Source organism: Dermacentor variabilis, chromosome 7, assembly GCF_050947875.1.
Source record: "Dermacentor variabilis isolate Ectoservices chromosome 7, ASM5094787v1, whole genome shotgun sequence".
Taxonomy (NCBI): Eukaryota; Metazoa; Arthropoda; class Arachnida; order Ixodida; family Ixodidae; genus Dermacentor; species Dermacentor variabilis.
The window spans coordinates 120,129,223-120,149,088 of record NC_134574.1 but is presented as its reverse complement, the minus strand read 5'-3'; the positions used below and the strand labels follow the sequence as shown (position 1 = coordinate 120,149,088).

The window sequence follows — 19,866 nt, the reverse complement described above, 5'->3', positions numbered from 1 at the left end:
AATCTCGCGTCGATCGCGTGGCTTAGGGTACAAGTGTCACATGTAATACCTGATTACATAACCCGTCTGCCGGATGCTTAAGCTGTTCTGTGAGTGGAAGTTTCTCTTCAGCAGTTTAGTTCTACACGGCACAAACTGTGCGCTGTCCTAAACTTAAGAGCAAGCTTTAACTAGGGGTCAATTCCGATGCCACCTATTCAATTAAGTGTACAAAATTTAAAAAAGAAATACGTTTGCGAGATAAACATTGACGAGCTTTCATTATTTCTTTTTTGCAAATAGAGAAAAAGTTAACTTCTAGTGATCGTTGGAAGCGGAACATTCATTTCATGGCCTTAGTGTTTTTACAAAACTGGCCAACTATTGAATAGTTTGGAAAACATTGCGAAGCATGCAGGAAGTTTGCGAAAGTTTGCACGAAGCTTGCACGAAGTTTGCGAAAACATTGCGAAACATGCACGAAGTTTGCCGAATTGTAACTCTGTATCAAAAACAAGTATCGCAGTTCTTGAAACTCAATCCCATAGGGTCCTGCAATAGTAGACCATGTATATTAAATCAATTTTGTCCTCTTCGGAAGCATTATACGTTGAAATTTAGAAAAAATAGCATCATATTTTATTGCGTAGTTTGATTGTTTTCTAGGAACAATTTGCAATTTGCAAGAATTTTCGTAAAAATGTACGGCCCAAATAAAGACGGCTTGCTACGGTCAATACATTCTAACTTTATTTTAGTACAGCAAGTCTGATCAATACGAGGCAGTGGTTGCCGGTAAAGTAATTTCCGCTTTGCCAAGTATTTGGATAGGTACTCTCAAGCTAAAGCTTCCTCTGAACGCTCTAAAATTTTATTCTGAAGCTTTACGGGCCATAACCACAATCTGACTATGAGGTACGCCGTAGTGGGGGAGTCCTAGAAATTTTAACCACCTGGGGTTTGTCATCGCGCACACCATCCGCAGCACACGGGCCTTTTTGGATTTTGAACCCATCAAAATGTCGCCGCTGTGGCCGGGATTCGATCATGTGACCTCGTGCTTGCCAGCGCTATCTCATAGCTGCTAAACCAGCGCGGTGTGTTCTTAATGCTCCGAGTCGGCTGCTTTTTCATCATGTGGTTCCAAGAGACACACATAACTGGATCATGTCTCATTTTAATTAGGTAGTACCCAAGCATTATCAATCACCGCTTTTTGCTGGCTGTGTATTTTTTTATTGTTACAACTTTGTCGATATTCCCTTTATTACAACCATTTTTGTTGACTCAAATTTTATATATTATACAGGGAACAAAGAGTACGATGTAGGAAAAGGGCTGATAGCGCAAGTCTTTCACATTTTTCGGAACACCCGCACTAATGGCGCCACTCCAAAACTTCTGAGCAGTCCTGTTTATTTTTCTGGATAGGTTGTAGCAGGTGTAAACTACAAGCTGATATTCACTACCGCTCCATCAAACTGCGTCATTGGACAAGTTCCGTACACGCCCCATGTGTGTACGCCAGCTAAACAAGTAGGTGATCGCAATTCCTCATTTTGGTACCTAGAGGAACATGACGTAACAATAAATCTGAAACTTTGAATAGTGATTTCTTCTAAGGTGATTGTGTGGTGCGTGTTTGAGTTTTCAAAGCGCTAATGTTGCTATTGGTGGATGTTTTTTTTTCATATCACGATGCCATGATAGTGAAGTAATGATTAAAGTCGGTTTGATTCGGAGCGGAACTACGCTACCAAACAACAACGTGGCGGAAGGAACAAATAGAAGGCCGACAAAGCTTTTTTTTTTACGGCAGTCCTTATTTAATGGACATAGATTTATCATATACAAGAAAAAATGCCTATTATAACTGCAAGGAACGTGACACCTTATATATGCTTGATTGAACTTGACACAGCTAACGCATGGTGAAAAGAAACTGTCGAAGTACAGATAAAACTTGTTAAATGTAGTATACCGGTAATAAAGAAGCTCATGTACACATATGCCCTCCACACTAACAACCAATTCCTTAATACAATAGCCGATGAACGCAATTACAAAATGCGTATAGTGCTTAGAATATTTCAACACACCAAGAACTTTCGCTGGATCGCGTCATTTAGGATGACTTTATAATAGTCCGTCAGGTGTACAGTCAGGCCTGCTCACTTAGTCACACAAGCACACCTCACCACAAATAAGGTAAACATATGTCGGCCATGCACGACCATTGAACAGTGGCATTCTGATATTCATTATATCCTGTACATGTAACACATCCCCTTAAAACAATGAACCCTAGCAACAAAACTTAGGGGGCTACCAACCAACAGCTACCACATATACGCGTTGTACATGGTTTTGTAATTTCTAAAATGTAAAGCTACTGTAGACAACGACAACGTTATGCGCAATTGCGCGCTATTGTGAAACTCAACGAAAAACAACGGGAAATACCTCAACAGGAAATGCTGTAGCATCTTCGATTATGTGCCGTATGTTTGTGTCACGCTTTCTTTTTCTACTGGAAGCACGCATTTTTCAGACGCGTGCAAAAAACCAAATTTAGGCTAGTGTTGTTTCAGTCTGCCCATATAACATGTTCTGCATCCATGTTTCATTTTCTTCTTGATTTCAAGCTCACATATTCTAAGCATACAAAAAACAATTGCATCTTCTATTTTACTTGTCACGTAGCCTGCATACCTACGATCAACTCCTGGTTCCTTCCTATAAATGCTCAGCAAATGTGCGGAAAGTAAAGAATCGAGCAATCGAGCTTATACGTTTAAAAAATCTGTTTTATAGATGCCGAAATTTATATTTACCCTTCATGCCTGTGCCTATAAGGTTTAATCACATAGTTTCTCGAATAAAATATAGAATGAGCGCGTCAAGTTATGGCGTTTTTACTTTTACTTTAACAAACTGCCATGAAGTTACGCCACACCTGCAAAGGATATGGTTTCTGGCAATTTTTTAGATGTATAGCTTGAGGGAAGCAAAGAAATATCGAATCATTTTGAGTTTGCGAAGTTTACTACATCGCAGTGCGCTGTCAATGAAAATCATATCTTACATGAGACAGCTAGCTTTTGCCCACAAAGTGATGAGATGTCCTGCAGCTCTCAGCAGGGGTCTATTCAATTTTGCTTGAAATGCTTGCATTTTTTCTTGCAGACTGACCACTTAGTTCTTACCTGTCTCCAAATGAAGCTGGCGAAGAAAACTGAGGGGCCTTCCTGCCAAAAAAAAAATGGCAGTTATTGTTAAAATTGTGGAGAAACGATTCACGATGTTTGTCAGTGTAGGGTAACAACACAATACTTCACGAAAGCTATAAGCGTTATAACAGAACGACGCCTATGTGTATTGTTTATTGCAGTAAATATATATTGGCAGTGCCTGGGGTATTGTTGCGCACTTATATAGATAACAGCGCCGTTAACCTGCAAATCTGTAGAGGTAGCACAGCTTGCTACTTTACGAGCCGAGTTTTCATATCTGCTCGGTGCCCAGCAGTGTGAGTGCCGATGTGAAAGGCAACAGCGATTTCCCTTTCGCGTGGCCCATAAAGGGGGACAGCGCAGTGCGAGAGGAAAGGCTTTCTTTTGTGAGCGTTCCACCGCATCATTTTAACAGAAAGTGAAATTTATCAATGGCGCTTTATTCGAATTCATTGTTTTCATTTCATACTTGCTCTACGAACTCAATTCGCGTTGCGTAGCACGAAGCCTTGGGTTCCATTACCGGCCATGGTGGCCGCATTCCTATACAGATTGAACGCAACATTCACCCACGATTACGATACTCCGTAATGCAAAATTTGAGCGCAGGCTCTGTGCGTGTTTTCATTTCACGATATATTGCCTGACGTGCACACTCCGTCTCGTACGGCACGTTGCAAACGGAGCGAATGAAGGCGCGACTGTATCTCGCCAATGGGGAGGTCGCGAGAGGCCGCGCGTGGGTGACCCGTGGGCGCAATTCACAGCAGCCGCCGCAAACATACCTCGGCTTATACAGCGCTTTTTTTTTCATATGCAGGGCGTTTCAGCTACCTTGGGCCAAGTAGTAAAAGAAACATAGGCACTACGCGTGTCTAATAGGCACAGTAGTAGCTTAGCGCAAATAAAACCACGGACACAAGGAAGACAGACAAGGACAAGCGCTTGTCCTTGTCTGTCTTCCTTGTGTCCGTGGTTTTATTTGCGCTAAGCTACTACTTCAAATATGGACGACCACCTAGCCCAACAGTCAACTCTTCTATAATAGGCACAGTATTGTTCTGAGCTACAGGGAGCCTGTCATATTTCTTTCCAATGCGCCAAGCTGAGTAATTGAAAAAGATTGCTTAAATAACCTTTTGAATAGTAACTCTAGCGAAAAATCTTCTATACAGAAGTTTCAGCACTTGTTAAGAAACATCGGATTATTTTATCTATGCTAACTGCCCTGTTAAAATTTTTCCAGTCTTTTTCTCAGCTGAAAGCTGAGAAATTTGCACTCGCTGCTTTTACTCGCATATCGATTGCCCCGCATGCTTTGAGGATTAATCACCAAACTGTACGATACAGACGAGACGCACCGATTTCTTGGCGTCATGATTGATCAAGACTTGTCTTGGAGCCCTCACGTCTCGTACATCACAAAGGTTTGGCCGCCATTGTGAACCTTCTTGCTTTCCTCTGCGGGAAATCCTGGGGCGCAACAGTACCATCAATGTTGCAACTGTATGAAGCCCTGTATTTGGGCTTACTGCGGTACAGCTTACCTGTACCAGGCAATACTTGCATTACAAATATCCGCAAACTCCAGAGTGTGCAAGCACAAGCACGCAGAACTTGTCTCGGTCTCCCAAAAACTACACCATTGATTGCGACATTCGCTATTGCCATAGACGTTCCTTTGGCAGTCTACATCGATACAGATGTCCTGAGAGCACACATCCGACACCTGCCTCGGTTTCCCTCCCACCATCTTGCTTGCCTGCTAGCAAAATGCCACATTCAACTTTTTCCAAAACTATTGTAAGACGTCAGCCCTACTTGCCATCACAATTTGCGCCTCCTACACGATTATCCGACCCGTTGTGGTGTCTGCACCAGCCGCAAGTGCAGTTGATAATTCCAGGCATCGGAAATAAAGCCGATATCAATCTTGGCAATCTTTGCAATCTTTGAAACAAGCAACTTCGGAACACACTCACAACATGCGCATATTCCGCAAACACGTCTACACAGATGGTTCGGTGAAACTCAACAGCTCTGCAGCTGCAGTCTTCATCCCCGCAAGATCTGAAGAAATCAAATTAAAAACTTCATGTTTGACCACGTCGACGGGTTCAGAACTTGCGGCGCTCCGTGCTCCACTTGATTTCATTAAGCAGGAACCGCCGCAACAATGGTCTGTCTTTAGTGACTCGAATGCCGCCCTTCAGTGCATACAAAGCCCATTGCGGCACGGACCTAATGAACAACTGGCCTCAGAAATTTGACACATATATAACCACATCCATAAAATCAGTGGGAACCCACATCATAACATCAGTGGGAATGACCACGCCGGCGAAGCCACCCGATGTGCGCATGTAAGTGGTCATCGAGTCTTCATTCCGCTTTGGCGAACAGACGCTGCGGCTGGGTTGCGATTAATGTCCCATGATTGTATTTTGCCGCTGTAGGACTTGTCGGTTTTCACCATGCGTCGTTCGCATTCGCGTTCTCCAGACATACGGATGCACCTACCACCTGGGTTACCACGACGTGAACAGACCATACTGTACCATCTGTGGCTAGGCGTTGCGTTTACGAACTCATATGCTTTTCTAATTGGAATGGCCAACAGCCCCACGTGCGACACATACAACAGCTAACAGAGGCTCACTTACATTATCTGTATCTGCCCGCGATATAGTGCCCAGAGGCAAGTGACGTGCAGAGTACTGGACCTGCTGGAGAATCGTCCACTATCAGAACTGAAAGCTTTAGGTCAGTGCTCTGAAAGAACATCCGCGTTGAAGGCCTTACTCACGTTATTAAGGTTCCTGCGGTCTACGGGGCTTAACGATAGATTTTATGAACGCCGCCCACTACCGCTCTAAAGTTTACGCGCTTTGTTAGTGCTCGTCTCGCTTTCTCTCTATCTCCCCCTTCCACTCTCTTTCTCTTTTTGTCCCCCGTAAACCTTCCCCCCATGCAGGGTAGCCAAGCGGAACTACCTCTGGTTGACTTCCCTGCTTTCCTCTGTATTCTCTCTCTATTCTCTTCCAGCCTTATTTTAAAGCGCACACAATTTAAAAGGTACCACGTGACTACCGGCTAAAGCGCAGCACTTATAGTGCCCTGAAATGTAAGTTGATTTAACTGGCAAAGGATGCTCCGCATACAGAGATTGATTGAACAGGCTGTCGGTGTGTACCGCTCTTAAAAGAAAAATTCAACGAAAATGCGCACGCCACGTTCGAGTGCAATATGGGACCAGAGGCAGCATGGTTTTTATCTCCGTCCTTCACCACACTATCAACCTCGCCCCCTCCATCGTGTTTCTTCATTGGTCTAAAAAGAAATGAAAAAGTGCTTGCGCTGCGTCAAATGCTGCTTCCGGTATGATATCTCATGGCACGTGGCAGCCGCTTTTTCATCGAAGAATTTTTTGTCAAAACACTGCGCCCCTTAAGTCACTTAACAGCTGTCGCATTCACCGACAGCCTGTTAAATTGATCTCTGTGTGCGGAGCAGCGCGTCAGCCGGAAGTCACGCGAAATTTTTTTTTTAATTTTACGCAACTTAAAGAAAGGCTGCAAAAAATAAGCATGGCAGTTATCTTGGCATAGATCAAATATTTTGATGTTTCTGAACAAGTGCTACAACTTTTGTATAAAAGGTATTTCGCTGGATTTAGTATTTAAAAAATTCTTAAGCAATCTGTGTTAACCAGTTTGGAGGATTGGAAAAAAGATATCATCCCGTGCCTCCATACGTCTCAGAACAATACTGCAGCAATTCGTCACGCGTAGCACCCGTGGGTGTTTTTTCTTATACTTGTCCCAAGTTAGCTTAAACACCCTGTATACCACCGTTTGATGCGCTCGCCGCATGCGATCGGTCAACAGACGAGGCGCGCTACTCTGGCGACATCGCCTAGGCATCGTCGCCGCAGACCAGCACTGGGCTTTTCTTCTCACGCTTTCGCCATGCCCTCCTCCTCCACTTCCCGCCTTATGCTTTCGCTGTAGCCTATTCTCCCGCTTTCCTCCTCACGCTCTCTTCGCTTTTCATCCCCTGCTGCGCTCCACGTTCGCTCTTTCATCCTCCGCTCTGCTCGTTCGCTCGGTTATATGCCGACGATGCCCGCGCCGAGGCATGCTGCTCAACGCAGGAACGTCCGCTTAAGAGGGGTGCTCCAAAAGTGCTTGTGTGTCCTGCTTTGGGTGCACATTGCGTAACCCCAAGTGACCAAATAAATACAGAGGCCTCTACTATGGCGTCTTGTCCAGACCGCTTCGCAGTGTCTGGGCGTTAAATACCTCAATTTAATATAACCGAACACTTTTCAATCTCATCTGCACTGGAAGAACAGCACAGCTTAATGTGTGCACGAACACAGAAGAAAATTTATGGCATAATGTGTTCATTTTGTGGTGACTCATACGTATCGCATGAACAAGCACAGTGTACAGAGTACGAATATTTAAATCACAACATTTCTGCACTGAAATCGCGGATTACAAATTCAACACAACGTTCATACTTTCAATATTACCCGCAGTGACTTTCGACTCCTTACGTTTATTGATTACCTGGAGTGCTGGGGGGTGGATGATTTCCTCCATTTTAAATCTAAGCGCTTCAGGAAGGTGTACGTTACCTGGGCAAATCCCTTAGCATATTATTAGGGTGTGCTGAGTGGTCTCCGGATTTCCGTTGCCCCACACATATGCATCCTCTAGTGAAGTGTATTGGCTCAGGTACGTTTTTGTCTCTAGACAGCCTCCTCGAGCCTCAAATAAATAGCAAGGCACATCCCTCTGTGTTATCGTACAGGTTTCCCACTCAAATTTCTTTTTTCTCATTTTTGTACATCTTCATTGTAGCTTTTGTTTTCATTATTTGCATTCAATTCACTGTCTCTGTTTCACTTTGATAACGCTTGGTTGTTTATTTACGCTTTAAATTACACTGTACTTTGTTTCCAACATTCTTGACCTCTTCCTCCATTCTGTGTACAGGCTTTTCAGGTGCAAATGCTTATGTACTAAAGCCGCCCATTTACTTTGATCCATGCTCCTCAGTCTTTCTTCAAAATTAATTCTGCTCTGGGCTTCTCGGACTCCAAGCGAGGCAACACACGTCACCCTGCTTTGCCTTATTGTGCTTTTTCCTTGGGCTCCCAAAGCCAATTTGTCGTCCACCCTTCTAGCACCGACAAGATACGCGATTTATGTGCAGCATGCCACTTACGAGCATTGGCGCTGGCACCACTGCACCTTACCACATCCCACTCTGCACCTCATACTTATTCTTACCCCAAAGAGCTCTATGTTTCATTATTGCTCCATTCCTCTTCCCCTATATTTTCAGGTTATCTTGGTGGGTGCTTGGGTAAATCTTTCCTTCCTCTATATATAGATCGACCTATCTTGCTTGACTATGGGTATGATTTTTTTTTCAATTGGCACCATATGTTTACTCGTTTCTGCATTAAAGGTGATAATTCCTGATTTCTGATAATTCCAGATTTTGAAAAATATAGCGCGCTGAAAAACACGCTGCTCGAGAATAAATTAGTCACCATTTGGAGAACTTTGGGAATGCACAGCCATATCCAAGTAAATCTCACAAGTACAGGTACTCATCCGCTTCGCCAGATCAAACTATTTGATTCTATGAAACTATATTTTCTTCTCTCTTCTGTTTTTTAGGAAAATACGCTGTGCTCTGCGGTTATCTATGTGATTCCCTGGATGAATTCTACCAGCGTGACTAAGTACACATGTTCTGCTCTTGAAGATAGGCACTTCTCAAATCAGCAAGCACAAGTGCCTATGGGTAGGCATAAAGCCAGTTCTTCGACGATATTATAATAGAAGTGACTTCGGAGGAAAGACAACTTCATGGCCATCAAGGCGGGAAGATTTTGCGCTAACAAATGTAATTATTTTATGTATTATCGAGGATTGAAATAAAGAAGGCAAAAAATGTTTTGTTTCTAATTTATTGGTGCCTTAAACAGTGCAATTGTCTAGGATACAAACATGTAATCTCGAGTGCAGGTTTGCTACTTCCATAGTCGAACCATGCCAATTTGATTTGCATTACGCTACGGCTTGTATCTATAGCACCAGTGGAGCTGTAATAATGGTTATTCTGTGAACTTATATCCTAGATGGATGACAGGAGAAGGTTACGACATGCGAACTACCATTACAAGTCGTTTGGGCCGGCTGCTTCAGACACTCTCACACTACTACAGGCCCCTAGAATGCGGACTGCAACCAAAAAGATGGGGGAATACATACGGCACGCAGACTGCTTGCAGTATCCTTTGGCGCTGCTACATATGATGATCGCTATGATTTGTGTGTAACTGTGCTGACAGTTACGCCGATGCGAGAGCGTGTTGTTTATTTTTGTGTAAGTTCGCAAGGTTATGCTTCTATTATTCGGCGTAATTATATTCAACCGATGATGTGGGCACTAAGGAGTAAACAGCAAGCATGAAGATTTATTTCGAACTTGCCAAAACATCAGCTGAAACCCATGGCACGCGAAAGGAATCTATTGAAGGCAATGCCACAGACCAAACCAATACGTTTACGTGGTACACGTGCTTCGAAAATCACCGCACGTCTGTCGACAACGATGACTGTTTGGTAGGACCGTCAACAAACACAACAATGAAAGTGATAGGACAAGCTCGTGAGGCTATCCTCGAAGGTAGCACAGAACCATCCACAATGTCAGTTTTTTTTCTTGTAGGCGAACCAAACAGCACAGTTCATTGCGTTCTTTGAAGGTTCTGAACACGAGGCACATTTCAGCGAAATTTCTGGCAAGACTAGTCCCACGAACAATACACGCTCTATCAGCAACTCCGAATCCAAAAAAAGGTAGGTAAGAAAGACGCTTAATGAAAATGACTGTTTGAAAGCGAGTGTTTTACACCAAGTGGTTTTTCCTGCTCAAAGTTATTCACCTACCTCTACGGTGTTTGGGCACTTGTTTTGGACGTTTCGGTTACTGGATACAAACACTTTTTAACCCACTGAATGCAATTTGTGCCTGCAACAACTATTCTGTTTTATGACCCGTTGTAACAGACGCTCCTAAGTGTGTTACTTGGCCTTTCGCTCTTTTAATTCATAGCCCCATTTTTTTTCTGATTATTTCATTGAGCAATATATTATTTCCACCGAGCTGTGTTATATACTGGTCTATTTAGAGCGTTAACGATATTCAGCTCTGCAATCCCTGATTGAAGTACACGTGTCAGTATCCACGGCCTGAATGGACTTCGAAGAAATTAGTACGGCGCAGCGTTCAGAAGTCGACCTTAGGGACCTCCGGTCCTCAGCTACGTCATTATCGCTATCCGACATGCCACTTCTGTTTTCTTGAGGCACCATCACTAGCGAGGTGAGAAGCGGTCGAACACGCCCATTCGTTCCATTCCAACTCCGTAATCAAGCGTCTCACAAACTACACGGTGCAAGTCGTCCCGTAGTTCGTGCCGCGCAGCGCCTCATTACTTCCCGCTTTGTTTGACCGAGTTTGAACTCAGGCGTGCGCTACTGGGCTTGCGAATGTGTTCACTAGCACTGCTCCAAGACGGCATGACACACGCAGTCGCCATTTCACTCCTTTCGCGCACCTGACGGCCGGTTCGATCACATTGAAATCGACATCGTTGGCCCGCTATCATGATCCCGAGGTGCTCGCTACATGTGTGGAACGCGATACTCGCTGGGCTGTAGAATTAACTCTCACAGACACAGCGGCACTTACAGTGGCTTCCGTGTTTTCAGTAGTTCGATCTCGCGCTTCGGATACCCAGGCTAGGTGACTATAAAGCCCCTGCATCTACGCGCCACCGCCGCTTTCTTAAGTAGCGACAACCTTTGTTGTGCGCCGCCTTTTCCCCTCACACCAAATCCAGTTCCGGTATTTCCATTTCCGCCATCTCCGGTTTGAAAATTTCCGGTTCCGGCGTTTCCGCTTCCTGGAGTTGCGCTGCGGGAATTTCCGCTGTAACTGCTGTTAGACGATGGTGAGACGCCCGCGCGTGCTTAGCAGAGCTGTGGCAGTCACCATAAGAAGAATGCAAAGGGGACAAGCTGTTGTATTCCGCTGAAGTAGTAGTTCGCGGTCGCTGTTGTCCAAATGCACGAAAAACGGCAGTGGTCTCCAAGCGCCCAGGCACTACATTCCACTGTACGTTGTCGCTCGTGCCACAACCCGTCGCAGGTTGATGCGAAGCAGCGAACACGAGCAGATCGCTGGTTACAGTAGGCGGTGGTTCTTGGATGGAATCGCATTCACAGTTTCAACCGCAACTCGTGCAATTAAAGCCTCTCCAGCGGCGCGAAAGTAAACAACGCTAAAAACGAAGTGTCACTTCCACCCGGACAGGAAGCTGCAGCTACGTAAGTTCCGCTTGCCGCCGGAAGCTAAGGGGGTGAGTGGGAAGGGAGCGTGGAGGAGGAGGGGCGGTTGGCGGTACTTAACCTGGTCGGCGGAAACGTGTATGGAGGGGCTTTAGGTGACTATAGTCACCTAGCCTGACTATAGTCACCTAGCCTGCGGCGGCCACAAATATAGTTGTCGCTGCCCTATTTCAAAGGGGATGCCAATACGTCATCATCAGTAGCATCATCGAATAGTGAACGTTGATGTTCCCCTCGCGGAACAGGACATGCAACGAGCGACGATGAGGGAGACCTCAAGGCCCCCTATAGTGCCCACCTCGGCTTCGCTCGCACGCTCCGCTTCGAGCGCTATCTCGTCGTGTCTTCGCATAGACTGTCGACATCTAAATTATTTTTCTTGCACCGTGCCCGAACCATATCATTTCCGCTGAGGCATCGAGATAAACTTTTTAACCGCTATCACGTTCCGCAAGCATGCCGGAAGAGCCACTTGGTCGCGTTAACTTATCAGTGTCACCGAGTGGCCCCTTCTAAACTGTCTAAACATCGCTAAACCAACCTCGGGCTCTTACTTTCCAGCTACCAAACACAACCGGTCGACGCTCTCTGCTCTATCTGCCTACACCAGTACTTCTACCACGCCTCGCGGCCACAATCTTGCATGTCTGTTTTCGACAGAAAAGACGCGGCTAAGGCGAAATGGTCAAGTGCACTTTGCTCGTGATACTGTGCTCGGCACTTGTTGCATCCCACATGCTCGATTTTTTCGAAGATTGCGTAGAAAACGTGAACCAGCGAGAAAAGGCAGGCCAGTGCGTCCTAGCACCGCGAAGCTGGCTTCTCTCCAACACGTACCAAAACTTCGCCCACCAAGTCCTGGAGAACGCCGCTCATCAACCGGACGGCCGCAATCTCAACACTCTTCTTAATGTGACACGAGCAGCAACTCACGTAAGTTGTACTTAATAAGTTACCGGTTAGAGCCTGCTCTGTACTTAAGTAACTTATTTTCTTTGAGAGTGCTAGCACTTGTATATGTGCGCCGTGTTAATCACTTTCCTCTTTGTTTTTTTTTTTGAAGTATATTATGCGAATCCCATATTTGTAGCCTCTGATTAATTCCTATACAAGTAAAGAGCGTGAAAGCAAAGTAAACACTAATTTCTACAGCACAATCGCTGGCTGCTCCCAGGGTGCGAACAGTTTGGTTTATTCTGTGGTACGCACAGCAGTGTCTTCTCTTGCATAACACGTCTTTTTTAAAACTTAATAACCTTTCTGCGAAGCTGCCTGTGACGCTGCTGCGTTAGAAGGATAAAAATGAGTCACCTGCCAACTTTGGTTACCCAAAAAGCCGACGCAAACAGGCGATAGTAAGCGCTGGTCCTGTGTCTTTTGATCGTCTCTGTCTCCGCGCGCTTTTCCAAATGATTCACAAGGTATAAAAGGCTACATTACAGTCTTATACTTTTGCGCAGACAGGAATAGCTATCAGGGCGTCAGAAATTTCAGTGCTACAGTGACTATTGCATTGAATAAAGATGACTGATATGTTAATCAGCCGAAATGATAGGCAAAACGTCGTAATTGAGGGTCTCTCTCTTTATAGCCATGTGCCGCAATGTGCAATGATCAATTTCGCCGCAAGATATGAGCACATACGGCATTCACGGAGTTAGTGGGACTGGCGAAGTTTAACAGGCAGTTCTGAATTTTAACGCCTTCACAAGTTCAAAGTATAGGACACTGCAGCATTCAGAACACAACAAATCAGCCCATGGAGTGAAGCTACTGACGTACTGTTGTACTCATACTGAGGTACAGTGCCAATGAAAGCTGGGATAATTGCGGCGAAATTTGTCAATGTACGTGACTGTTTTGCACTGAGCCTGGTGCGTAGCCTGCTCAGCCATGTGCATCCGCCAGAGAAGCATATCATTTGCCTTAATCACGCAGTCAGCCCCTGCGTCTATGCCCTGTCACTTAGGCAGCGTCACACCAGGCTAAACGCCCATTTTGCTTATGCACCGCACGTTTGAGAGCGTGGCAATCACTGCCCGCAAGCGGACATGTCGCGTGCGTCTTTTGATATTTCACTGACGTCATTTAGCACCTAGCACAAATCGATTATGTAAAAAGTAGAAAGTTGCAATTTGCCAAAAGACCTTTCGAGAACGCGTTACAACCTTCTCATTCAAAGTTTTGCTCTATGCTTAATACATGCGGAGTTGGCCATTTATTCCTAAGAAGTTATGCAATTAAACAGAATGCAAGTAATGACATTTTCCATATAACAGCCAGCAACATGCGCTTGGTAGCGTGCTTCTCAAGTGACTGGACATAATTTTGAACATCGACTGAACTTAGCGGGGACACGTCCTCTAGAGAGATTGGCCCCCTCCGTCTTTCCAGCACAGTGGGAATGCTATCTTCAATGGATTGCGTGGTAACTTTAGAACTGTGTGCACCGCATTGCCTTCAACGTCTTCAAATGCGCTTTTCGTGTTTTTTCATGATTTTACTGTACTTTGGACGTAATCGCACTGGGACTGTGCATCTTAATAATGCAAAACAGCATTTCTTTTTTCTTGCGTCAGAATCGTCTGCTGCGCGTGTAAGTCATGCTGGTGTGCACGTATTTTCTCGTGGCCCGATTCTATTGCGCTTCGGTTCTACCTCGCATTTTTTCTTGTCACATTATTTCGAGTAAATATGCGAACTACTCCCGGGTCTTTACCTTTGTCGCTTTTCCTTTCTTTCTTTCTTCGCATTTCATGCAGGTGTCGGAAGGCATCGTAGTCAGAGTCGAGTTCACCACTGTGGAGAGCATCTGCAACAGCTCTGTCGTCTATTCCAAGGACCAGTGCCCGCCACATGGCAGTGAGGTAAGGCTGCCAAGAAGCCACGCGTGAGATATCTAGCCCCAAATGACAGGTGAGCAAAAGAAATAAGTGGCTCTGGGTGGCACCTCGATTCGTTTCAGGAAAAGGACTGAATAGTTACCTCCGACGTGGCTGTCTGAACGCACCGTAGCTAGGCAATGAACACATGACTATGTTTTATAAAAGAAACGCTTTTCATTTTAGTTTCCTCCAGCGATTTTCACTTCTCAAACCACTTCCCATAATTTATACTCCTAATGCGGAAGAAGCTTCAGCCCAAGTATTTCTGTTTATTTAAACATACCCGCCCTTAGGATATGAATGATATCGCATTCACACGAGGAATATCTCATCCGACGTCGTAATCACATCTTTCTGCATCATGCACTCACCACGAATAAATGTGCAGACCACTAGTCGTATAGATTCAGTAGCACTCTTTCCTAGCACAAGCATGGGCTTCTTGCTGCGACTCGTTTCCTCGCTTCCAACGTATTCAAGGCGGTTTCAGGGGCTATCAGAACTCACGAACGAGAACAAAAATACTGGGCACGTTCTTCCCCATTGCTTAACCGTGCCGTTTGACGGCGTGTTTGTAAAGGCTTTACTGGGAGCTCGCTGTTCCTTGACAGAAGCCGGCATGCGAGTTAGCGAGTTATTTTTCCTATAAGAAATTACAATTTGTCAAGCCTGCCTGCACATAGTCCAAGACATGAGGCCGCTCTACCACTCTTTGCACTTCTGTTTAGTGTAGTTCATGCAGCTGCTTTGTTTTTGCCAGCATAACAGATTACTTGGTATTTCTTGGAAGCGAATGGCGTGCCATTAGCCGACGTTAAAAATATGCAGCAAGCATACCACGGGATCCTAGGTGATGCGTTTTCGTTTTGCCCGTATCTAGCCTGAAGGGTTTGTCGTGAATTTAACCACTGTTAGACTAAAGTTTATATTGTTTTTCGTAGGCCGTCAGTGCGGTGGCTGGGCACGTCATAGCAGCAGAGTTGTTAAGCGAGGGGCTCTGTCAAGGCAGTGCACCCGTAATGGCAAGTGAAGGGGGGGGGGGGCTTTTCTATTTTATTGCGTATTATATGCACAGAGCTGCGCCAGTTGGCACACACAATACGTATGTATGCGTGCACAAATATATTTTATTTATTTCATTCGTAACCAAACCTATCTTCAACTACCTAGAAAATAAGGATAATCTCCAAATGTACACGTGTTTCAAACCGAAAACCTGGAAATCGAAAACTCGGTGTTTTCTTGCGGCATTCCAATCCCGAACGGAAAGAGGCGCTTTTATGCAGGTTCTGCACAGGCGTCTGTTGTAGAAATTGCTCTTTATGGTTGTAGTACATTTACTCATCAACAACTATTCTTAATTTCACAGTCACTGCAGCAGGTGCTTCTGTGTCAAAAGCTATAGATCTTCTGTGTATGATGCTCATAACTAATGACACGTGGGTGAAGTAAACCCTTTGTACCTGCAACAACATATAAACTGTCAAGTGAAGTGTATCAGCATCCTACAGCCTTCTCGTGCACTACCCTCCTGTGCTCCCAGTCTCACTTTTAATTGAATAGGTAAAATTATTTGACGAACCAGGATCGCAGTATCGCTATCACAGTAGCCAAACAATGTTCGTTTCTATCTGCATGCATGTTCTTTCTTTATCGCCGCGCGACCGGTATAACTAGACATCACGAACGGCATGGGCTTTATAAGCGTGACGTAGCATTCTTGACGGGATGGTAGTGGGGCAGCATTTTCAAGAAAGGAAATGCAAGCCAGACAGATTGCAATTATGCTTGTGGACACGATAAGCCTTAGAGAACATAAGTTTTAGAGTGCATGCGTTGATCTGATAATAATGCTTAAACCGCACACTCATACTTGGATATAACGGATCGATTAATGTCGCTCAAATGGCACACTCATACTTGCATATAGCATCAGTGACCAAATGCATACAAATTTCAGATGTACACGAGCAACTAGATTTTTGAGGAACATTGATGAAAAAACAGCACATATTTGGCGCTTCTGTTATTGCTGGCAATCTCGCGTCTTGCGTTTGCATCGCCTCTTTCTTTTTATTTCAGCCGAATGGACTGTGCCAGGCAAGGTTCCTGTTCACTGGTAACCTGACGCTTGAAGATGCCCGCTGTGGTCCACGAAAATATTGATTGTAGTTTTCGCAAAAGGATGGAAAACACTACCATGTGCCCAAGACATGAAAATTGATATAGCGCAACATATACGCAAGCATATACACGTTGAATAAAGTGCAGATTTGGTGCTCTTGCGAACGTGTATCATATTTCACCGTATGCGAATATCACGCAAATCTTGGAGCCGAAAAGACCGTACGCCCAGCGACAGCAACCAGTAATGGTTCGTGCAAAACAACGCAAGGAAAGCCGATAATTTCTTTCAAGAAGGTAGTTAGAGTGACTGGTACTTTACTTTCTTTATTTTCAAGAACCAACAAAATCATAACCATACTTTTATCCCATTTGTGAAGAGGCAGTTATGGAAGAGACATACAAAATAAAGAACAACTGCAGGAAGGCATAACAAAAGCAGTTTCTGCCCTCCACTAGGCAACTGGGAACGCGGGGGGGGGGGGGAGGGTAGAGGGGGTCTGGGAGTTTAGATGAAATGCGTAAGCGTAATACATACCAGCCAAAACAGGGAAGTCATTGTTGAAAGCGGAAGACCACGATAACTGTCTCATCCGATGGTGTGCACCTTGGTTTACGTCGTGGGGACCAGGGTATTTGGCAAACGGGCAGAGGAGGACAAACATAAGGAGAGAGCTTAGCGCAGGTTATTGTCAGCTTTGTGGCGGAGAAAACACGAATGGTCCCAGTTAATGTTGCTCCGTCCAAGTATACAGGGCGGGTGCTGTTCGAGCAATATTCGAGTTTAGATGAAATGCGTAAGCGTAATACATACCAGCCAAAACAGGGAAGTCATTGTTGAAAGCGGAAGACCACGATAACTGTCTCATCCGATGGTGTGCACCTTGGTTTACGTCGTGGGGACCAGGGTATTTGGCAAACGGGCAGAGGAGGACAAACATAAGGAGAGAGCTTAGCGCAGGTTATTGTCAGCTTTGTGGCGGAGAAAACACGAATGGTCCCAGTTAATGTTGCTCCGTCCAAGTATACAGGGCGGGTGCTGTACACGTGCTCATTTATTCGGATGGGGGTACCTGTCTAATTTGCACACGAGCTCCGCTGTATACGCGAAATTTCATAGGGTGGAATGGATAGGCACCTTTTTCTTTTTTTTACACTACGTGTAATGGGGGTGAAACTGAACAACCACATTTTCAGAAACATTCAGACCCGAAAAGAAACACATGGAGTGTATTGGTAAATAATTGGCTATATTTCACTGTCCTGTCATATTAGCGCAAAGTGCGTGGTTTCACCTGAACAGGAAGCTACGTGAAGCCACAGGGCAACTTAGTAACCGACGATGAAACTATCCCACATTGCTGGCATTGTCAATGGGTTATAAATAAAGAAATCCTGCGTCAGGCTTTGGACAAATATTGCGAAAACAGCAGATCACGTTCGTGCAGATTTCGATGACGTCTGGCACCGCCTCCTTAATAATTAGTCTTTTTACGTTTGTTTGCCCGTAATAGCTCATTTAGGATTAGCAGAATACGAAACGGAACTAGGGAGTGGAACGTCATGCAGGAAGATATGGTGCAGAAGTATCGCACAAACATGAAAACCGTAAGTGCGCATTACATTTAAGCCACCTGAAAATGGTGCCAATTCCCAAAAGCCACGATGGAAAAAATCAATTGGGACCATATTTCACCTTGGAGCACGACCTGTGCTCCGAGGTGAACTCGATACGGCTGCCGCATTTATACAACTCGCACGCCACCTCTCTCTGTTTATCACAATTCTCCAAAAGCAGGTGAAGATGGGATATTTCAAATATTTCTGGTCTTCATTAACGCGCATGCATAGCCCACACATCGTCGAACAACGCTTCGGTTACTGTCTTGCTTCTACACACTGGTCGATTGAAAATTCTTTTCAACATTCCCACCTTTCTTTCTGCACATTGTGTCGACGGCAGCTTTACAGTTTCGCAGCAGTTATAATTGCGTGCTGCTACTGCTGGGGTCATTTCAGACGTGCACATGTTCTTCGTTCTACCAGGGTTTCTGCCTTAGCCTCTCGATTACGCCATTGCCATTCGTCGAAGACCAAAGCTGTCCTGGTCGACTAGGACGTCTAGCCCAAGGTTGCCATACACCTATCTTTCACTATACATTTATTTATACTTGTGTTTTCATCTGCATAGCTTCTCTGATGTAAGCCGCTGCCACGGTCACAACACGGAATGAGATTTGATGCTCCTCTGTCGGGCAGCCTACTGCGCAGCCTTTTGACAGCTTTGGTTTTCTAAATATTCGACTTGTTCCGCTTTCCAGTCGCCTAACCACTGGCCTAACTCGCAAAACCACGTTGGGAGGACGGCAGCAACCTTCACCATAAAAGCAATTGTTCACACTGGTCTTCTTCCACAGAATGCACGCAGGACACTTTTTTTTTCTTGCTCGTTCCCTTTAATTACTGCTCTCCAAGATTTCTGTTCCGTAGACCACTGCGCTGCACGCAAAAGCACCTCAGTTGGTGTAAATTATTCCGGAGTACTCCACTACGACGTACCTCTTAATCATATTGGGGTTACGGCCCGTAAAACCTCAGAATTTATTGTCTGCGTTCTCACTTCAACAAACCTTTCCACTGAATTATATTCCTCGTAATCTGTATAATCATCGGTTGAATTGAATTGAATTACGGGGTTTTGCGTGCCAAAACCACTTTCTGATTATGAGGCACGCCGTAGTGAAGGACTCCGGAAATTTGGACCACCTGGGGTTTTTTAACGTGCACCTAAATCTCAGTGCACGGGTGTTTTCGCATTTCGCCTCCATCGAAATGCGGCCGCCGTGGCCGGGATACGATCCCGCGACATCGTTCAGTAGCTATAATCCTCGGTCATTGCCCATGCACGACAGTGCAGAATAACGGACTCTCTTCTTTTGACGGCCAGCAGAAAAAGTTATGCTTGCCGCGAGGCGCAAGCAGCTGATAAAATATAGCGTGGCGCATTTTCATTGCAAAAATTGAGGAAGCCACGTGTTCCTTTTCACGAAGCTTACACTCATTGTTTTTTCGCAGCAAGCACTTCCACTGCTTTTTTTTCTTGATTATCATATCTTAGCAGTGATTCAGTGCCTTGAAAATTGTCTACCACCACTGTGATAGGTCAATCTATAACACAAAAGACGAACGATCGCTTTATCAGCGTCA

General features: G+C 45.0%; 1 long non-coding RNA gene across 1 annotated transcript; it reads left to right on the top strand.

Moving 5' to 3' along the window:
* The first annotated feature begins 12,408 nt into the window (after window positions 1–12,408).
* On the top strand, window positions 12,409–16,807 carry LOC142587843 (uncharacterized). The gene is made up of 3 exons (XR_012829626.1): window positions 12,409–12,583; window positions 14,413–14,517; window positions 16,618–16,807. It is a non-coding gene; the product is annotated as an uncharacterized LOC142587843 (long non-coding RNA).
* Window positions 16,808–19,866: the final 3,059 nt, after the last annotated feature.